At 47.7% G+C, this 17,192-nt stretch overlaps 1 protein-coding gene across 4 annotated transcripts in view; it reads left to right on the top strand.

The window, feature by feature from the left end:
• The window catches only part of LOC141154946 (cytochrome P450 2F3-like), a 362,896-nt gene that overhangs the window by 237,003 nt on the left and 108,701 nt on the right, over positions 1-17,192 (top strand). The gene's annotated exons all lie outside the window — the stretch shown is intronic.

Below are 17,192 nucleotides of genomic sequence, written 5' to 3'. Positions count from 1 at the left end.
ACCATTAAATGACAGTCCAAAATGCAAATCATGGCAGAAATCCAAGAGTCAGCCTGAAATCTCTGTGCTGGAAGCACAAGTTAGAATTTTAATTGGGTGTGAACATAGTCTACATGGTCAGAAAATGTTGGCTGCTCATTGTGCTCTTTAATTTCTCAAAGAACCGTGTGAGCTGAATCTTAGCCAAAGATCAGGGCTGGAATGAAGGGTAGGCAGGGTAGGACCTGCCTGGGATGCTACTTCTTTTCTCTGTGAGGAGTGTGCAGTTTAAAAAAAATTTACATCACTATCCGTACGGCTGTGCCTTCTTCCGACCACAGGCTTTCAGCACACTGTCAGCTGGGGCAGAGGCACAGGTGAGCGGTGTCAGCGAGTAACTAACACTGCTCTGTCTGGATGCGCCCTGGCGGTCACTCCCTCTCCGCACTCATTTGTATTCAGGTATTTAAAGCTACTTCCGACCTGCACCTTGTTGGATGATAGCACCTCGCAGATGACATCAGACTACCTGTTGAAATTACTGCATCGCGCCGCCAGTGCCCACGGCTACTCAAGATAGAAAAGGAGACAAAGGCAGCAGAGAATGGGGAGCCTGGATTAGGTGAATATAAACTCTTCTTTATTTTTCTTATATTATTTGACTACTAAATGGGGGCTGTGAGAAACATCACATAAGGGGCTCTGGGGAATGAACAGTCTTATAGGCGATATATCAATATAATGTCCCCATAGTCCTCTATACAGTATGGACACCACAGCCCCCCCGGTATACTGGGGGGCTGTGGTGTCCATACTGTATAGAGGACTATGGGGACATTATATTGGGGGCTGTGGTGTCCATACTATATAGGGGGCCGTGGGAGACATTATACTGGGTGTATGCTGTAGTGACCATACTGTATAGGGCATTGTGAGTGACATAATACTGGGGCATATGATGTACATACTGAATAGGGAGCTATGTGGTACATTATACTGTGGGCTGTCATGACCATATATATACATTATACAGTATATAAGGGGCTGTGGAGGCCATCATACTGTATGGGGAACTGTGGGGGCCATGTTACCATATGGGGTGCTGTGGGGACCATCATATTATATAACGGTGGCTGTGGTTAACATTATGCTATATATGGGGGACTGTGGTGGTGACCATACTATATAATGGGGATCGGTGGTGGACATCATACTGTATGGGGGGCTGTGAAGGACATCATAATATATGGGGAGCTTTGATGACCATACTTTATGAGGGGTGGTGGTGGAAATCTTACTGTATATTGGGGGCTGTTTTGGATACCAAACTGTAAGAGCGACTGTGGTGATTATCATTCTCTGTAGGACTGTGTGAGGAAGGGGTACAGTTTGGAGAAGGCAGCATGGTGGGCACTATGAGGGCATAGTGTGAATATGGGGCACACAATAGATATGGAGAGGGGGCTGTGTGAAATGGAGGCATAATATGGAGAGAGGTTAGCATGGCAGGGGACATTGTAGAGATAAGGAAAGTATAAGGGAAAACAGTGGAGAGGTGAAAGCCATGTAATAATAATAATAATAATAATAATATTTTTTTTATTTATATAGCGCCAACATATTCCGCAGTGCTTTACAATTGAGACAATTTTTACAGACATCATGGGCATTGTCCCCATTGGGGGACAATCTACATTCCCTATCAGTATGTCTTTGGAGTGTGGGAGGAAACCAGAGAACCCGGAGGAAACCCACGCAAACACGGGAAGAGCATACAAACTCCTTGCAGATGTTGTAGTTGGTGGGATTTGAAGCCAAGACCCCAGCGCTGCAAGGCTGCAGTGCTAACCACTGAGCCACTGTGCTGCCCTGTTATGTTATAGGCCATGGTTCATAAGGGCGGACTTATAGCTGATAATAGCTAACAGTGTGGAGTAATTATACAGTGGGAAATATAAGTATTTGATACACTGCCAATTTTGCAAGTTTTCTCACCTACAAAGAATGGAGAGGTCTGACTCTGTAATTTTCATCGTAGGTACACTTCAACTGTGATAGACAGTGTGATTTTTTACATAATTAATTTGCATTTTATTGCATGAAAAAAGTATATAATACAATAGAAATACAGAACCTAATATTTGGTACAGAAACCTTTGTTTGTAATTACAGAGGTCTGAAGTTTCCTGTAGTTCTTGACCAGGTTTGCACACACTGCAGCAGAGATTTTGGCCCACTCCTCCATGCAGATCTTCTCCAGATCTTTCAGGTTTCGGGCCTGTCGCTGGGCAATATTGGGTTTCAGCTCCCTCCAAAGATTTTCTATTGGGTTCAAATCTGCAGACTGGCTAGGACACTCCAGGACCTTGAAATGCTTCTTGCGGAGCCACTACTTAGTTGCCCTGGCTGTGTGTTTCGGGTCATTGTCATGCTGGAACACACACTAGAAAATACTGTTCAAGGTCAGCCAGGGTTTACTTCTAGGCATGAGCGAACATTTCAATGTTCGGTTCTAAAAGTTCGTCGAACAAATTGATATTCGCTGAATGTTCGTCGAACATACCCGAATCCCATAGGAGTCAATGGGGGAACCAAAAAAATGTATATACAACAACTAGAATGGGGACCAAAAGCTGCCAAAACACATCAAATTAGGTGTAGACACCAGGGAAGTGCCATCAATTAACCCAGAGTACAAGTGCTATAATTATTATTACTGTGACAGCAACATTTATTCAGTTGCACTTTACATGTCAAAAGAGGTCACCGACTGGTACAACAGGAGAGAGGACCCTGCCTGCGAGGGCGCACTGTCACGGATGTGGTTTGTGGAACCACTGTGCCACGGACCCCGGAGAGCCTGGATGGGCGTGACTAAGCGAGCACCAGACTGTTCACTAGTGCCTCTGATGGAGAGGTTAGACTTGGCTCCCAATGAATGCCAGGTGCCACTCCAGGACAGATCAATGGACACGCAGCAGCTGTACCCAATAGGACAAACTAGATGGTTCAGCAGGCAGAGTCTGCATCAGAATGCAGCAGGCAGAGTAGGTATCAGAGTGCAGCAGGCAGAGTCTGTATCAGAGTGCAGCAGGCAGAGTCTGTATCAGGAGTGCAGCAGGCAGAGTCTGTATCAGGAGTGCAGCAGGCAGAGTCTGTATCAGGAGTGCAGTAGGCAGAGTCTGTATCAGGAGTGCAGCAGGCAGAGTCTGTATCAGAGTGCAGCAGGCAGAGTCTGTATCAGTGCAGCCGGCAGAGTCTGTATCAGGAGTGCAGCAGGCAGAGTCTGTATCAGGAGTGCAGCAGGCACAGTCTGTATCAGGAGTGCAGCAGACAAGGTCCGTATCAAAGTGCAGCAGGCGGAGTCTGTATCAGTGCAGCAGGCAGAGTCTGTATCAGAGTGCAGCAGGCACAGTCTGTATCAGGAGTGCAGCAGGCAGAGTCTGTATCAGAGTGCAGCAGGCAGAGTCTGTATCAGGAGTGCAGCAGGCAGAGTCTGTATCAGAGTGCAGCAGGTAGAGTCTGCATCAGAGTGCAGCAAGCAGGGTCTGTATCAGAATGCAGCAGGCAGAGTCTGTATCTTTATCAGAGTGCAGCAGGCAGAGTGTGTATCAGAGTGCAGCAGGCAGAGTCTGTATCAGAGTGCAGTAGGCAGAGTCTATATCAGGAGTGCAGCATGCAGAGTCTGTATCAGAGTGCAGCAGGCAGAGTCTGTATCAGTGCAGCCGGCAGAGTCTGTATCAGGAGTGCAGCAGGCAGAGTCTGTATCAGGAGTGCAGCAGGCACAGTCTGTATCAGGAGTGCAGCAGACAAGGTCCGTATCAGAGTGCAGCAGGCGGAGTCTGTATCAGTGCAGCAGGCAGAGTCTGTATCAGAGTGCAGCAGGCACAGTCTGTATCAGGAGTGCAGCAGGCAGAGTCTGTATCAGAGTGCAGCAGGCAGAGTCTGTATCAGGAGTGCAGCAGGCAGAGTCTGTATCAGAGTGCAGCAGGTAGAGTCTGCATCAGAGTGCAGCAAGCAGAGTCTGTATCAGAAAGCAGCAGGCAGAGTCTGTATCTTTATCAGAGTGCAGCAGGCAGAGTGTGTATCAGAGTGCAGCAGGCAGAGTCTGTATCAGAGTGCAGTAGGCAGAGTCTATATCAGGAGTGCAGCATGCAGAGTCTGTATCAGAGTGTAGCAGGCAGAATCTGTATCAGAGTGCAGTAGGCAGAGTCTGTATCAGGAGTGCAGCAGGCAGAGTCTGTATCACAGTGCAGCAGGCAGAGACTGTATCAGAGTTCTGCAGGCAGAATCTGTATCAGAGTGCAGCAGGCAGAGTCTGCATCAGAGTGCAGCAAGCAGAGTCTGTATCAGAATGCAGCAGCAGAATCTGTATCAGAGTGCAGCAGGCAGAGTCTGTATCAGACTGCAGTAGGCAGAGTCTGTATCTGTATCAGAGTGCAGCAGGCAGAGTCTGTATCAGAGTGCAGCAGGCAGAGTCTGTATCAGACTGCAGTAGGCACTAACAGTTTGCCTAGTGTCACCAAACCCCCTCGATCGTTGTAATCCACCTTCACTTGGCATCCACCTGTGTGACGACAGTCTGAAAATTTGAGACATTGGTATCCCTACCGCATCCTCCCCTTCTTCTGGGGCCACCACCTCCTGCCGCAGGTTATTCAAAGTTTTCTCCAGTATGTATATGACAGTAATAGTGATGCTGATGACGGCATCGTCAGCACTAGTGTTGAGCCACCCCCGTAGTGTTCGAGTTCAGTTCGGTTCGTCGAACACCCGTGTGTTCGCCGAACTGTTCGTCGAACTGTTCGTCGAACACCTTCGAACACCGTTAAAACCAATGGCAGGCAAACAAAAACACATAGAAACACATAGAAAACACCTTCAAAGGTGTCCAAAAGCTGACAAACTGCTCAGAAGACACAACTAACACATGGAAAAGTGACAAGTACATATAGTCATGCGAAAAGAAAAGAGGTGGAGGAGTAAAAGGAGGGGGAGACACAGATATAGGCATGTCATGCCCTTCTAAAATCCAAAAAGTGAGAAGCCGACACGTTCAGTCCGCTCCTGCCCGTGCCACCTCCGTGTCGCCGGGTTTGTGCCAGAGCCGCGGTGAACCCTGACGGCCAGCCCCCCTCTCCCAATACTGGTGCCTGTCCGCTGGTGGGTCGAGCGAGCCCCCCTGTGGTGGAGGCAGCTCTAAGCTTTTTAATTTAAATTGTCTCTCTAATTTGAATAAATACACTTTAAATCCATTTACAAGGATCTATTGGAGGGCAAGTCTCATGCCAGCAGCCGCGTAATTCCAGCTCCAGTAGCGTCCACTAAAGCTGCTGCAGTTAAAAAGCTTTTATAAGGATCGAGCTCGGCTGTCCACCGCAAGGCATCCTACTGCCAGTCCGAGCCCCTATGCCTTGGGGTGCCTCCTGATGCTCTTCACTGAGTATCCCGTGGTCCCGAAGCATTTCCTTTGAAAAAATGAAGTGTCCAAACTACAGGTGGTGTAGCTTGCTTAACAGCCGGGATAATTCGCTGACTAGCAGACCCTGCTACTAGGCACAAAGTATTTCCTGGGCTAGATGCAGTTAAAAATTTGTAATTAGATACTCTCGTTGGATGCTGAGAAAGCATTCCATAGAGTCTCCTGGCACGCCATATATGATTCTCTTATAAAGCTTGGGGTAGGGGTCTAGGGGACCCTTTTATAGCCAAAATCACGGCCCTGTATCGCAATACGTCACCTAGGCTGAAGATAAATGGAACTGTAGCACCCTGAGGGCTCGGTTGCTACAGAGGTATTGCACCTCACCCAGAGGTGTGATATCTCACTCTCAGGTAAGGATGTAGTGTGGATCAGGACCCGACACCTGCATGCATTACACCACATTGCCGTGGGGCAGGGCGACCAATATGCCCCTGAGATGGGCACGACAGTCCCTGTCCCTGGCTGGAGTGGGGGAAGGGAACACTGAGGAAGGGGAACCCTGTAGTGCAGGAGCAGGGAGGAAGCAGTTCCTGGGTGCATTGAGAAGGGAGTATAAAAGGTGGGCACCATCTTAGTTCAGTGCAGAGAAGTCTGAGCAGAAGTGGCAGGGAGCAGGGGCTCTGCATGAGCTCTGCTCCGGAGGCGGGCCTAGTAACAGAGGCCCAGGCCTGGAAGAGGGAGAAGGAAGGAAGAGGAGTGGAGAAGGCTCCAGGAACGAGGAACGAAGGGATCTCAGGGGTGCGGACGGGCGAGTCGCCACCGCACGCCCGAATCCACCTGCGTGGAGGGGTCAGGCCAAAGGGGGAGACCGGTCCCCGAAACTAGTGGAGGCAGGAAACGACCCTCAGCTAGAAACAGGAGGCTGTGACATTTTATGTGGCGCAGCCCCTCGCTACACCCGCTAGGAAGGCACCACATAGGGTCAGGGAAACTGGCGCCAAGTTTACCAAGAGGAGGCCCGAGGCAGCCGGACAGAAGGGTTGATAAGAAAGGCCAGACAAAGGACACACAAAGGGGGACCTGTGAAGCACTCCAAAGTTATCTGGGAGTTGTCTGAGCCCCTCACCTGGTGAGCACAGTACGACGTGGGCAGCCGTTACCTGCAGACGTGGTCTGGATAATAAGAACTGTGAGTAAAGGCCCTGGACTGCATCACTGACTCCGTGTCATTACTGCTGCTGCCCTGCACCATCACCCCCATCCTCCGCATACACTGCCCTGAGGCTATACTCCTCCCGTGGGGAGTTATGCTACGCTCTGCTGCACCCACAACACCAGCCTCAGCGGTCTGCCCTGGAGCGGCGGTTCACTCTGACCGCAATCCACGGGTGGCGTAGTCGGACATTTAAACATCAAAACCACATAAATAGTTCCACCACTGGTTTGACCGCCCTGAGCCACGGAACCGGGTTGCCGCCACGGAGACTACAACCACCAGCATCCACCAAAAAGGGTCCGGCTCCGGGTGTCCCAAGGCCCAGGGGGCGCGTCAGAACATTTTCATCACCTTTCACAATCACCAATGGGACAAGGCAGGGATGTTCTCTGTCCCCTTTCTTATACATCCTAGTGATGGAGCACCTGCTCTCATCAATTCGCCATAACCCCAATATTAGGTGGATTGAGGTGGGAGGCACCAAGTACAAGTGCTCTCTATTTGCTGATGATGTCCTAGTATATATCACTCAATCACATATTTCCATCCATGCTGTTATGGCTGAAATAGATCACTTTGTTACATGGTCAAATTTTAAAATCAATGCAGCGAAGTCTGAGGCCCTCGATGTCTCCCTCCCCAAATCCATATAGGATTCCATCCAGTCCAACTTTCCCTTTGCCTGGCCCTCACAGGGTATCAAATACTTAGGAATTCCTATTCATAGAGACCTCTCCCATCTATGTTATCTTAATTTTGGGCCCTTTATTGAACAACTCCATACAGACCACAGTTGGCAAGTTAGAACTGTAAGATTCACTACGTGAACCACTGGTGTTTTGTGGAAAAGCACATGTACACTGTGTTCCAAATTATTATGCAAAAAGTGTTTAGGAGTGATAAGGGAAGAATTTGTTTGTTTGTCAGTTAAACTCATTGATGGTGATGTGTGTCAGGGCTCTTTATATCACTGTAAGCAATTGCAGACACCTGTGCTAATTAGTTTGGCAGGTGTGTCCAATGAAAGGCAAGACTACTTAAGAAGGCTGTCTCACATTATTAAGCAGCCTACATTTTCTGCCAAAATGGGAAAGAAAAAGGATGTGTCGGCTGCTGAGAAGCAACAAATTGTGGAGTGTTTAGGTCAAGGCATGACTACAATCAACATTGTGCGATGATCAGGATGAAGTGTCTTGTCAATCAAGAAGTATGTAGCTGATTCACAGTACACACGTGTGCGTGCTGATAAGGGCAAATTGAGGACTCTTTCCTACAGGCAATTACGTCAGGTTGAAAGAGCAGCGGCAAAAAAGCCTTGTCATAGCAGCAGACAAGTTTTTGAAGCTGCTTGTGCCTCCAACGTCCCCCGAACAACAAGATGCAGGGTCCTTCAGAGGTTTGCAGCTGTGCATACGCCATCCTGTCGACCTCCTCTATCCACTTCACACAAGCAGAAACGTCTCCAGTGGGCCAAACATTACATGAAGACTGATTTCAAAACTGTTTTGTTCACGGATGAATGCCGTGCAGCGCTCGATGGTCCAGATGGATGGAGTGGAGGATGGCTGGTTGATGGACACCCCACGCAAACACGGCTACAGCGCCAACAAGGAGGAGGTGGAGTAATGTTTTGGGCTGGAATCATGGGGAGAGAGATTGTCGGCCCCTTTAGGATCCCTGAAGGCGCTAAAGATGAACTCCATAATGTATGTGGATTTTCTCAAACAGCACTTCCTGCCATGGTTCAAGAAGATGAACCGTGTATTTCACAGCAAGATCATTTTTCTGCATGATAATGCACCATCTCATGCTGCACATAAAACATCTGCATCTCTGGCTGATATGGGCATAAAAGGGGACAAACTTATGGTGTGACCCCCATGCTCCCCTGACCTCTACCCCATTCAGAACCTCTGGAGCATCATCAAAAGGAGTGTCTATGATGGCGGTAGGCAGTTCACATCTAAGCAACAGCTCTGGGAGGGTATTCTGTCCTCATGCAAAACAATTGAAGCAGAAACCATCCAAAACCTGACAAATTCAATGGACGAGAGAGTTCAGAAGCTCCTTTCGAACAAGGGGTCCTATGTGAAAATGTGACATCACCTAGAATAAAGTTTTGAGTTGAAAACTGTTTGATTTCAGTTTCTAACAACCTGCTAATGCTTATAATTTCAAAAATGACCATTTTTTTGGTCTTTATTAAAATGAAAAGGTTGATCGAAAAGTTTGGGGGATCTAAGAGTGTGGCAACCCAGTAGTCATGATTACTTCGAATTCTGACAATATGAGGGTCATGCTGCAGGTAGTGCAGCAAGAAGGCACTTATGTGTCTTGCGCATCTCGGAGCCCCAAAATTATTTTCCGGGCTAGATGCAGCTAAAACTTATTATTAATTTTAAATCTGGTGAAGCTTTAGTATAGATGGCCTAATAGGATCAGTGCTGCACACTGCTACAAAGCCCAAATTATTTTCCAGTCAAGATACAGATAAACATGATTAGTAATTTTAAATGTGGTGGAGCTTATTATAGATGGCCTAATAGATTCAGTGCTGCACACTGCTACAAAGCCCAAATTATTTTCCAGCCAAGACACAGATAAACATGATTAGTAATTTGAAAGCTTAAAACGGTTGGTAGGGTGATTTTAACCAATCATCAAGCTTTTACTCTCCCCAGGATGACACAGGGGTAGAAAAGTCGTTTCGGATCCATGATTTGTTCATCTTTATGAACGTGAGTCTGTCTACATTATCAGTAGAGAGCCGCGTGCGCTTATCTGTCAGCACACCACCAGCAACGCTGAACACACGTTCAGACAGAACGCTGGCTGCGGGGCATGACAAGATCTCCAAGGCGTAAGTGGCTAGCTCCGGCCATTTATCCAGATTGGAAGCCCAAAAAGAGCAAGGGTCCAGTGACACAGTCGTGGCTTCAATGTTTACTTGGAGATACTCCTGTACCATCGTCTCTAGGCGTTGACAATGTGTCAGACTTCTTGTCTCCTGTGGCCTTGCAAAGGATGGGCTAAAAAAGTGGTGAAATAATTCCGCAAAATTGATGTTACCAGCAGATACTGTGGTTCTGTTACGGTTTGAGTGCTGAACACTTGACGGTCCCACGGTTGGCAAGTTGGAACTGTGCGATTCACTACGTGCACCACTGGTATTTTGTGGAAAAGCACATGTAAGATTCTGCAACAGTCTCTGCTGATACTCCTGCATGCGTGCATCCCTTTCTATGGCAGGAATAATTTCTGCAAATTTACTTTTGTACCGGGGATCTAACAGTGTGGCAACCCAGTAGTCAGGATTATTTCTAATTCTCACAATTCGAGGGTCATGTTGCAGGTAGTGCAGCAAGAAGGCACTCATGTGTGTTGCGCATACAGGAGCACCAAGTCCCTGTTGTGTTGGTGGCGAGGTAACAATCATGCTTCCTTCCTCTGTCCTCTCCCCCCAACCTCGCACAACAGAAATGTGATCAAGGTCTCCCTCATCTGATGAGTCTTCCATCAGTTCGTCCTCCACTTCTTCCTGGGCTCCTGCACCTTCCTCACTAGTTTGGCTGCTACCATGCGCCCTGGTAAAACCATCTCCCCCACCCTCACATGCCTGCCGCCTTGGTGCTGCCGACCGTCTGGACCTTGCAGATGTTAGCCCTTCCGCATACAACTCCTCCTCCTCTACTTCCTCCACCTCCTCTTGTGCCACCACCTGACTCCGAATTCTGTTTAACATGTGCTCCAGCATGTAAATCACCGGAATAGTCATGCTGATAATGGCATCGTCAGCACTAAACATCTTCGTCGCCATTTCAAAACTGTGCAGAAGGGTGCATAGGTCCCTGATCTGAGACCACTCCTCCAGCGTGATTTGCCCCACCTCTGAATCTCGTTGGCCCAGGCTATACGTCAGAACGTATTGCACCAGGGCTTGTCGGTGCTGCCACAGTCGCTGCAACATGTGCAGAGTTGAATTCCACCGGGTAGGCACATCGCATTTTAGCCGGTGAAGTGGCAGGCCCAACGACTTCTGTAGAGATGTAAGTCGCTGAGCTGCGGGATGCGAATGGCGAAAGTGAGCACACAGCGACCGTGCCCTCTGCAGAAGGCCATCTAGTCTGGGATAGTGGGCTAAAAATTGCTAGACAACCAGGTTCAACACGTGAGCCATACAAGGCACGTGTGTGACATTGCCCCGGCGAAGGGCCGCACCCAGGTTTGCAGCATTGTCGCACACGGCCTTCCCTGGTTTCAGGTCCAGTGGAGACAACCATTCATGAAATTGGTTCTCCAGAGCTGACCACAACTCCTCAGCTGTGTGACTCACATTTCCCAGACATTTCAATGTAAAAACCGCCTGATGACGTTGAGCCCTACTGCCAGCATAGTAAGGAGGTGTGCAGGATCCCTTCTGCGCAGTTAGAAAGCTTGTGGCATGACCAGACAGGCTTTGGGTGCAGGTGGAAGACCGAGAGGAGGTTGAGGAGGCAGAAGCAGTGGAGGAACTTTGACATAAAGAGGATTGACGCACAACTCGTGGGGACGGCAAGACTTGGACAGCAGCCCCTTGTCCTGCTGTCACCATAGTTACCCAGTGCCCAGACAGTGACATGTAACGCCCCTGTCCATGCCTACTCGTCCAAGTGTCTGTGGTGAAATGCACCCTGTCACACACAGAGTTTCTCAAAGAAGCGGTGATGTTGTGTGCGACATGCTGGTGGAGCGCGGGCACACCTTTCTTTGAGAAGTAGTGCCGACTGGGCATCTGGTACTGGGGCACTGCGACGGACATAAGGTCTCGAAAATCCTCTGTGTCCACCAGGCGGAAAGGCAGCATTTCTGTAGCCAAGAACTTGCAGATGGTGAAATTCAACCTCTTAGCTTTCTCATGGCTAGGAGGAAATGGTCTTTTACTTGTCCACATCTGAGGGACCGAGGGCTGGCTATTGTGCTTAGACGGGGTTGATAAGGGTGTCCCCGGCAAACTGCCGGTCTGTGAGGAAGATGCAGGCGGACATGTTAGGTTGCCTTGATCCAAAGGTGGTGCTATCGATGTCGGACAGCGCTCAACACCAGCTGGTGTTACCACCTCCAAAGAAAATAATGACCTGCCAATCACGCTGGCTGTTGCGGGTAAAGAGGTGGCAGGTCTGCGCCCCAAAACAGGTGTGACTGCTGTCCCCCCAGTCACAGAGGATGAAGAGGCCGCGGATGCACAAGATATGGCAGACGGTGGTTGGCCCGGCCGGCTAGGCCGCATTGTAGCACACTGAGCTTCCCACTGCAACTTATGCTTCATGTCCATGTGCCGGTTCATGCATGAAGTACTCAAACTATGTATTTTTTGGCCTCTACTTAGCTTTTGCTGACAAATGTTACAGATAACACGAGTTGGGTCATCTTTATCGATCTGAAAAAATGCCCAGGCTATGGAAGGCTTAGCACCCATGCGACCTGAAGAGCCACCACGACTTGTGGTGAGAGGCAGAGTTGTGTTTGAGGATGCAGTTGTTGACGTGCTTCCAGTACTACGTCTCTGTCCAGGAAGGCGCAACCTGACCTCGTCGTCACTAGCATCTTCCTCCACCTCCTCTGCTGACCTCATCTCTTGGCTGACTGTGGGTTGACAGTAAGTGGGATCTCCAACCTCATCATCATCACCCTGTGCGTTATCACACCCGTCGTCCTCAGAGCCAACCTGTTCCTGCCCTGACAAAAAACTAAAGTTGTCGCTCCAATCAGGTATTTGAGTCTTATCATCGTCTTCCTCATTGTCTCCACCAACAGGAGTTACAGTTTGGGAATGAGGGTCTACATTATGGTCAGAACCTTCTGCGTCTGGTCCTGGATCCGACTCATAAAGATTCTGGGCATCAGTGCAGATCATTTCCTCGTCTGGATTCACAGAAGCGCTGGAGTCGACCTCTGATTCCCAGGCTATAGTATGAGTAAACAGCTCTGCAGACTCAACCATCTGTTCTACCTCATACTCAGACGGGCAGCTGGAGATTTGGGAGCTGTGAGGAAGCAAGTGCGATTGGGGTGACACCTTTGAGGACTGGAGTATTTGTGATGTTGAAGTTGATGTGGAGGAGAGCCCACTTAAAGGAGCACTTGATATCCGTTGAAGCACCTGCTGTTTTTGTGCCTCATCTGGAATTTGTAGCGATTGGCGTGGCCGTAAGAAAGGGATCTTATCACATTGTCCGCTAAAAGAAGTAGACATTTTAGTTTGGCTGGAAGATGGTCTTTCTTCTGCAGATGTTACTGTTGCTTTAACACCTACCCCACGGACACAACCTTTTTTCCCCTTCCCAACACGCCTATTCCCCTTTCCACCAGCAGCAGGCCTTTTTCCACTCATTTTGGTGGTTAACTAATTAACAACTCTGGAGTTGTTTGCACAAAAAAACAATGGATGGGAACCGAGCAGAGCTGAGTGGCCAAACTGTGGTATTAGGCCAAAACTATTGGCTGGGTTAGATGCAGAAAAAAATTATATTCAATTTGCAACCTGATGGAGGTCAGTATAGATGGACTAATAGAGAAAGTCCCACACACTGCTAGAAGGCCAAATATTTTTTCAGAGCTAGATGCAGATAAAAATTATTTTTAATTTGCAACCTGATGGAGGTCAGTATAGATGGACTAATAGAGAAAGTCCCACACATTGCTAGAAGGCCAAATATTTTTTCAGAGCTAGATGCAGATAAAAATTATTTTTAATTTGCAACCTGATGGAGGTCAGTATAGATGGACTAATAGAGAAAGTCCCAAACACTGCTAGAAGGCCAAATATTTTTTCAGAGGTAGATGCAGAAAAAAATATATTCAGTTTGCAACCTGATGGAGGTCTGTATAGATGGATTAATAGAACAAGTCCCACACACAGCTAGAAGCCCAATATTTTTTCAGAGGTAGATGCAGAAAAAAATATATTCAGTTTGCAACCTGATGGAGGTCAGTATAGATGGACTAATACAACAAGTCCCACACACAGCTAGAAGCCCAATATTTTTTCAGAGGTAGATGCAGAAAAAAATATATTCAGTTTGCAACCTGATGGAGGTCTGTATAGATGGATTAATAGAACAAGTCCCACACACAGCTAGAAGCCCAATATTTTTTCAGAGGTATATGCAGAAAAAAATATCTTCAGTTTGCAACCTGATGGAGGTCAGTATAGATGGACTAATATAACAAGTCCCACACACAGCTAGAAGCCCAATATTTTTTCAGAGGTAGATGCAGAAAAAAATATATTCAGTTTGCAACCTGATGGAGGTCTGTATAGATGGATTAATAGAACAAGTCCCACACACAGCTAGAAGCCCAATATTTTTTCAGAGGTAGATGCAGAAAAAAATATATTCAGTTTGCAACCTGATGGAGGTCAGTATAGATGGACTAATACAACAAGTCCCACACACAGCTAGAAGCCCAATATTTTTTCAGAGGTAGATGCAGAAAAAAATATATTCAGTTTGCAACCTGATGGAGGTCTGTATAGATGGACTAATACAACAAGTCCCACACACAGCTAGAAGCCCAATATTTTTTCAGAGGTAGATGCAGAAAAAAATATATTCAGTTTGCAAACTGATGGAGGTCAGTATAGATGGACTAATACAACAAGTCCCACACACAGCTAGAAGCCCAATATTTTTTCAGAGGTAGGTGCAGAAAAAAATATATTCAGTTTGCAACCTGATGGAGGTCTGTATAGATGGATTAATAGAACAAGTCCCACACACAGCTAGAAGCCCAATATTTTTTCAGAGGTAGATGAAGAAAAAAATATATACAGTTTGCAACCTGATGGAGGTCAGTATAGATGGACTAATACAACAAGTCCCACACACAGCTAGAAGCCCAATATTTTTTCAGAGCTAGATGCAGAAAAAAATTATATTCAATTTGCAACCTGATGGAGGTCAGTATAGATGGACTAATAGAATGATGCTATGCCCAAAAGATTTTACTTCACTAGGTGCAGTAAAAAAATTGGTATTCTATACACAGGTGGTATATCTTGCAACACAGATAGGCTACTCCACTGACTAACACACTCTGCAATAGGCCAAAAAGGATTAGCTTTGCTAGATTCAGCCAAATGCTGTGAAAAAAACTTGCACAGCACTGGCACAGACCTGCCTGGCAAAAACTGATAGGAACTGATGTAACCTAGTCCTGAAAAGGACTCCAATTACAATTAGTCTTTACTCCCACAATCTATCTATTTAAGAGCACAGACCTGCCTGATAAAAGTCGTAGGAAATGCTGTAACCTAGTCCTTAAAAGGACTGCAATCACAACTATTCCCTACACCCAAGCTATCTGTAGATTTGTGCGAAAATTGGCTTGAAATTAACAAGGTATAGCGCACACAGCAACAGCGGTGCCGTCTAACACGCAGCTGCAGCAGTGAGAAAATGGTGGCGACGGGGAAAATGGCTTGGTCTTATAGGGCAAGGACATGTGACATACACTGCCAATGACACATGCCCTTGCTTGTGTGAAAAAAAGCACTTCGCTCTGTGTGTGCGCTGCTGATAGGCTGACAGATTGCACCTCCCCACTGTAAATGCGGGAAAGAGAAAAAAAAAATGGAGATCTTCATTGTTCCTGCAGAGATCCATCCCCTGCCCCTCCCCCCACCCCGCTGTACACTCAAACTGCGTATTAACATTAATTTTCATCATTACTGAGAAAAAATCCAGTTATCATTTTGGTGCACGAACAGTTATCGAACATAACGTAGAACAGCCGAATTTTTCTCAAATTGTTCGTGTTCGCCGAACGGCTCGAACACCGCCCAAAACAGCTCGAATTTGAAATTGTCGAACAGTTCGAGTAGAACAACGCTCATCTCTAGTCAGCACTAACCAGTTTAGTAGCCATTTCAAAACCATGCAGAAGTGTGCAGAGGTCCTTAATCAGTTCCCACTCCGCAAACGTGATATGCCGCAAGTCGATACTGCATTGCCCCAAGCTATGCGCCATGACATACTGCGTCAGAACTCGTTGCTGCTGGCACAGTCGCTGTAACATGTCCAGAGTGGAATTCCACCGTGTCGGCACATCGCAGATCAATCAGTTAACTGGCATGGACAAAGACCTCTGTATCGATGCAAGTCGATGACATGAGCGGTGCAAATGGCAGAAGTGTGCACACAGCTTCCGCACTTTGTGAAGCTACACATCCAGGCCGGGAAAGTGGCAGAGAAATCGCTCTACCACCAGGTTGAGGACGTGAGCCATGCAAGGCAGGTGTGTGAGCTTACCTCGGCCTAGGGCCGCTAACAGGTTTGCACCGTTATTGTACACGGCCTTCCCTGGCTCTAGGTTCAGCGGAGACAGCCATTGCTCAAACTGAGCCTGGAGAGCTGCCCACAACTCTTCACCTGTATGACTGCGATCTCTAAGGCATATTAATTTGAAGACTGCCTGATTACAGTGAGCCCTGACTGCGCAGTACAGAGGTGGTGTGTATTCGCTCTGCACCCTTGGAACGCATGTCTCATTAAGGCAGAGGTTGAGTGCGCAGGTGAAGGCCCTAGAGGAGGTGGAAGACGCTGAAGCAGCGGAGGAAGTGGGAAATACAGAGGTTTCTTCTGCAAGTCTTGGGGATTCCAAGATTTGTGGAGCCGCCCCTTCCCCGCCTGACCCCACAGCCACCAGAGTCATTCAGTGACCAGTCAGCAAGATGTAACGCCCTTGGCCATGCTTACTCGTCCAGGTGTCTGTGGTGAAATGCACCCTGGCACACCTAGATGTAGACAAGATATGGGTGATGTTATCTGCGACATGCTGGTGTAGCGCAGGCACAGCTTTCTTAGATAAGTAATGGCGACTGGGCAACTGGTACTGGGGGACTACAACAGCCATCAGTTTTCTGAAACCATCTGTATCTACCAGGCGGAAAGGCAACATTTCCGTGGCCAACAGATTGGAGATGGTGGAGTTCAACCGCTTAGCTTTATCTTGCGTAGGATGAAACAATCTTTTACGTGACCACAACTGCGGGACCAAAGACTGGCTAAGGTGCTGAGAGAGGGGGGAGTATGGTGAACCAGAAAAACTGGTGGAGCGTGAGTGAGGTGCAGATGTTGCAGTGGATTGAGAAATATGTGGTTTGCTTGGTGAAACAAGCACAGCAGGCGTGTCCCTTCCATTACAGCTGAAGGGCTGTCACTCAGCCTGACTGGAGCGGGTAAACCGGATTTTCTGCGATGGGAGACCTGTGTGACAATACTTGGCACGATAACAGAGGAGGAGGAAGAAGTAGCGGATGCGTTTGATGGGGCAGCTGATGGCTGTTGAAGTGCGCTGGTCCGCATTTCAGCACGGTAAGATTACCAGCGTAAAGAATGTTGTTTGAGCATGTGAATGTTCATTCATGTAGCAGTCAAATTATTGCAGTTTTTCCCTCTTTTAATTTTTTTATCGCAAAGTTTGCTGATAACGTGAGTTGGCTCATCCTTTGCAGTGACAAAAAAGGCCCATGCTAGGCAACCCTTGCTGCCCCTGCAAGCTGCAGACCGGTGACCGCTGCTGGCCACAGCC

Source organism: Phyllobates terribilis, unplaced genomic scaffold (genome assembly GCF_046119375.1).
Source record: "Phyllobates terribilis strain yellow unplaced genomic scaffold, ASM4611937v1 Scaffold_7__3_contigs__length_470593459, whole genome shotgun sequence".
Taxonomy (NCBI): domain Eukaryota; kingdom Metazoa; phylum Chordata; class Amphibia; order Anura; family Dendrobatidae; genus Phyllobates; species Phyllobates terribilis.
The sequence above is the reverse complement of the archived record's forward strand: the minus strand, read 5'-3'. Positions and strand labels throughout refer to the sequence as shown.